Below are 6000 nucleotides of genomic sequence, written 5' to 3' on the forward strand. Positions count from 1 at the left end.
AACTGAACAAAAATTCTAAAAAAATCTTTTTTTTAATGCTTGTAAATTGTTTATTTAAAAATTTTCGGTTCTTTTAGTACACTATTTGAGAGAGCCTCAAATTACCTGTAAAAATTTCGTTAATAGGTTAATGCATGCCTCCTTTTCCTATTGTATGTTTCTAATTTTCGAGCGTGAAACGCGAGTGCCGTGATGAGAATGTTATCCTTAAAGTCAAAGTACTTTAAGAAAATGAAATTTAATTTATAAAAACCAAAAATTTCACTTATATAAATTGTACAAAAAAATTTTTATGAATAAAAACATGAGAGCAAAACCTCATATAATAAATTTGTTGCTTTAAAAAATGCTTTTACTTTAAAGTTCTTTTTTTTTAGTGTTTTTAAATTTTCAGTGCGATTCCAGGTGAGATTTTGACTTTTTCGGAGTAGGTTAACCGATTGCAATGAAACTTTGGAATTTTGTTATATGAGGGGCTGATAGTAAAAATGGTTTAAAATAACATTGGGAGCAAAAGTGGGATAAGTGACTTGGGAGCAAAAACAGGTTAAAATGATTCGTGTAATTTATTGATAAATTCATTATATTATCGATTAAAAAATATTAACAATAGGAAAAAATGCATATTTTATTATAATTAATATTTTTTAATCGATAATATAATGAATTTATCAATAAATTACACGAATCATTTTAACCCGTTTTTGCTCCCAAGTCACTTATCCCACTTTTGCTCCCAATGTTATTTTAAACCATTTTTACTATCAGCCCCTCATATATAGTAAGACTAATCTTGAACGTAAATTGCAGCTTAAAATATTTGTTAGTTTACGAGATTTGCAATAATAACAAAAAATTTTAAAGTGCTATATCTTCCGTTCTAATAATCGGATTGAGGTCTACTTTTTTTAAAATGTCAAGGAAAATGAGAGGAATAAATCTCTTTCAGAACAATTTTTTATAATTTTACAACTAAAAAAATTATTAAATAATAATTGAATAAATTTCACGCGACAATCTAAAATTCAATCACTCAAACCCTAAAATGATCTTACCTGTGTTTTCTTTAATGTTCCAAAGGAACATTAACGACATTGCGCACGCAGCATTCTCACGTAGCCAATTTAGTCCACGAATCACGTCAGCTAGTTATAGGAGAATGCTGCGTGCGCAATGACGTCTGCACGTCAACTAGCAGAAATCGCAATTGTTTATACACGTAAATTATTAAAATTAAATAAGTTAAACTCGCATTTTTTGTTATTATTGCAAATCTCGTAAACTAACAAATATTTTAAGCTGAAATTTACGTTAAAGATTAGTCTTACTATATATAACAAAATTCCAAAGTTTCATTGCAATCGGTTAACCTACTCCGAAAAAGTCAAAATCTCACCTGGAATCGCACTTCAATTAATTTTTTCTTTTACTCAATTGAAATTAGCTCAAAGCGAAATATCTTATTTTAGTAAATAATTTGGTTTGTCGATTTTCGTTAATTACAAAGACCTGGCCAATCCACGGCGCAATATTAAGGAACTAAGTTTGATCAGCTACAGTGCCGTCATTCTTCAGTGCCCGATAAAAAATTTATTCTAATACCTTTAAACCTTACCTATTTCTATAATTTAATTTAACGCATTTTAATAAAGACTATGAGTTGTTTCTAATAAATTTTTCAAAACAAGTCGATTATATGAACATCCACTTTTAAAATAACTACTTTTTTACTTATTTTAACTCTGTGTGTAATTAATTTTATTCTTTTTAATAAAATAAATAAAAATAATTTCTTTCTTCTTGACATTTTACTTCAAAATTAATTAAATCAACTACAAAGTCTAAAACAACTACAAAATCTCATTCTACCAAATAGATTCTTGGGTCATTCAACTACTTTCTGGTAGTACAATTAATACAATTTTTAAATTTAATAGGAAAATTTTTGTATTACAGAGTGTAGTTAAAAAGTAATTAATGCTAATAGGTTTTGAATTGTAATAAACAAACAAAACGCGCGAAGCGCGTAATAATATCGGACCGCGAAGCGGGACGATTATCCTTCGCGCGCCCCGGGGCGCGCTCAAACTAGCGAGCGAAGCGAGCCCCTACGCGCGAAGCGCGTGATGAGAATGTGGCCGCCCCCGCAGGGGGCTGCCAGATTTTTATAGATAATTTCTTTTTTTTGCATGTCAAATTTTTTTTGCGCTCTTTCTTTTTTATTTCTGTTTTATTACGATTACGTTTTCTCAATCTCTCATTCTCCTGTCTTATTATTTACTGCTCATATGTAACTTCGCGCCTTGCCTTCCTTTTTCTTCCCTTCTCTTTAATTGCTCGATTTATCTTTTTATCATTTTCGTTACTCAGAAAATTTTTCATTGTTAAATATTCATGTGGTGAAATTTTGTTCACAGTATTATAAGTTGTACGAATTATTTTATTTTCACTAGTGTCATTTAGAGAATGTTTAATTTTTAACTCTTGTGTTAATAGAACTCTGTTAATATTATTACTGGGAAAAGTATTAAAAACAGAACAATAGTTTAAAATATAATTTTTATGTTCCTGAGTTCAATTTATGAAAAGACGGTTCTAATCATTCTCTATTATCGAATTCCTATTGTGAGACGTTCTTACTGTCGGAAAATTATTTAAGCAATTATTTTCAAACATTGACTTAAAATGGTTTCTCATTTTGTTATTATCAGTTTCATAATTTACACGGTTTGGCATTACGTTAAATAATATAGATGTTGCAAATGCTATTGCATGTACTCCACACTCAACACTACCAAAAGGTTGTTGATCAACAGCTTCAAAAACTACTGTTGGTTTAAAAAATAACAATCTAATTAAATATTTTATTTGCTGCAAATTTAAACACCCCTTATTAAGGCTATCAAAAATATAAAGCCTTACTCTATAGTAATAGACATAAATTCAGTGACCATAATTGTTATTACGGCTAAAAAGTATTTAAATATGTTTATCACCGTCTCTAATTGGGACAATAAAATCAAGCATTTGTACATACAAAGCACTTTGCATATTAAAAAAAGAATTGGAATCTTTTCTTACTAAATCTTCAAATTTGTACATATGCATGTAATTTAACAATTTATTTCTATTTTCAATAATTTTTAAATCTTTATCACTTAAAATAATATACTCTTTTATGTTGGCCATATTATACTTCGTTTAATTTTATTTTTGATTCATGAAAATCTAAATAACTTTAACCGTTTTGCTCACTTTCTCTAATATAACCAATTTTGCCTTTTATTCAATATAACCAATTTTTTCTTTAATTCAATACAACTAATTTTACCTTTTCCTAATTATAACTAATTTTTCCTTTAATTCAATATAACCAATTTTTACTTTAATCCAATATAATTAATTTTGCCTTTTATCCAATAAAACTACCAAATATCCAAAAAAATGAGAGAACTATGAGTAACTATGAATCAGTAACTACTGATCAGCCAATAAGTGCAAAAAGGACACTCTTATATGAGTAATCAGTAGTTCATTATAAATAACATATATACGTATTTATACCTGTATTAAAACCCCGGAACAAATACCACAAAAGAACCAACCATTGGACAATAGAACCTTTGTTAATGAGGATTAACTCTGAGGACCCAGGTAATAATTTCTTTTTTCACATTTATTATATAGAAAAATAAAGATGTACCAACCCTTGGCCAATAGAACCTTTGTTAATGAAGATTAACTCGGAGTACATAATGAAATGTAATAAAAAATTATAAAAATTTAAAATATTATTAAATTATGAGTGTTTTGAAACATTTGTTAACGTTATTTAATGCAAAACATATATATTTACAAAGTATGAAGTATAATATTATTATTGAAACAATTATTCATTATTTAATAATTAATAATAGGTGTCCCACTGTTTAACACAAACCTTAAAAACAAGAAAAATGTATCAAGTTCCAAAAACTTGAAATTTTATGGTAGTACCAAAAAGTGTCCAAAAATATATAAAATTGACATATTAATATCTCTATGAAAAAAATTTGTCCCACTGTTTGTCACTCTCCCCTACATACATATATACATACACTACCGTCCGAAATTGTGCGAACTCTGCTTTTTCAACAACTATAAAACTGTTCAAATCTTCAAAAATATTAAATCTAAAATTTTTTCCTCTTTATTTTATTAAAGCTAATAAAATCCTGAAAGAAATGACACCTTGACAAAGAGAATATGTTAATTTTTCAATTAAATATCTAAGAAAAACCCAATTTTCAATGTTTTTACAATTTTTTTTATTTCTCTGGCAAAAATTAATATTTTTAAACGTTCTTAGGCTCATTAAAATCGTATTTTGTTATGCAATTCAAATTATATAAAACAATTCATGTACACATTCTTCGCTAGCGTATGCAAACCCTGAAAGTTGGCTCAGAAAATGTCAAAAAATTGTGATTAATATTTATATGACAAAAAATGATCAGTAAAATGTATAAATCTTAAATTTACTTACATAAATCAGAGAAGTTTAGAATGATATATTTACTTGATTTTTAAACATTATATTTTATTGTAGAATTAAATTTAAATTTTTTGACATTTTATGAGCCAACTTTCACGGTTTGCATACGCTAGGGAAGAATGTGTACATGAATTGTTTATATAATTTGAATTGCATAACAAAATACGATTTCAATGAGCCTAAGAACGTTTAAAAATATTAATTTTTGCCAGAGAAATAAAAAAAATAGTAAAAACATTGAAAATTGGGTTTTTCTTAGATATCTAATTGAAAAATTAACATATTCTCTTTGTCAAGGTGTCATTTCTTTCAGAATTTTATTAGCTTTAATAAAATAAAGAGGAAAAAATTTTAGTTTTAATATTTTTGAAGATTTGAACAGTTTTATAGTTGTTGAAAAAGCAGAGTTCGCACAATTTCGGACGGTAGTGTATAAATGAATATTTTTTTATTTTTAAAACAAAAATGGAAGAAGATTAAGATTTTAGACGATGATGTTCTTATGATGTTCTTATGTTATATTTCTTGGTGTAAGAAAGAAAGGTATGCGTTACCTATTCAGTTTTACACTTTCTTTATAGCTTTTTCACGTGATAAAGGGAGAAAGAAATAATTACCTGGGTCCTCAGAGTTATTAATTAATCCTTCTTAACAGATTGCAGGTCAAGCGAACCCTCATTTGCAAAATAAAGATATATCTTTCTCTCTCCATAAATTGTTCTTTTCTCTGTCACCGAAAACCCAGCAGGGGTCCGGACGGAATGAATGAATGAATGAATGAATGAATGAATACCAAGATTATTATAAATAATAATAATAATGTACCTGATAAAAATATTGAAAGAAAATTTTTAAACTTTCTTATCTCAAAAAGTATCTTTTTCTCCAAAGCGAAATGTGACCAGGTAGATATTTCCCAAGTTTCGTAATTTTTTATTATTCTGTAACAAAGTTATTAACTTTTAAAAATTGTAAAAATCAGCAAAGTGCTAATTTTAATTGCTTAATTTTATATTTTTATCAAGAGGAACGAAAAAAAGTGCTAAGAAAAATTAAAAGTTAATTACAAGTACTATATTTTTCGTAAGTTTTCATTTCATTTAATGATTCCCCTTTTTTATAATTAATGGATAAAAATCGCAAAATTAGGTTATTTTATAGGTGAATTTTAAAATCATATTTTATTTATTATTTTTCTTATCTTTAATTACTTTTATTACTTTATAAAAATAAATTTGATCATTCTTAATAAATTCCAATATTTCTTTTACATTTTCATGATAAATTATACATTTTCTTTAATATTTTCAATAAATAAATAAATAATATTGGACAGAAAATACAATTTATGTTGAAGAAAATAAACTTGCGGCTTATTAATTATAGCAGTTCGTGTTATTTAGACATTTAAATAAAAATTAAAATTCTGTAAAAATAGATTAATTTAAACCTATTTCAGAATTTAA

The sequence above is a fragment of the Leptopilina boulardi genome, unplaced genomic scaffold (genome assembly GCF_019393585.1).
Source record: "Leptopilina boulardi isolate dan_hultmark-lab unplaced genomic scaffold, ZJU_Lbou_2.1 LbouV2_332, whole genome shotgun sequence".
NCBI lineage: Eukaryota > Metazoa > Arthropoda > Insecta > Hymenoptera > Figitidae > Leptopilina > Leptopilina boulardi.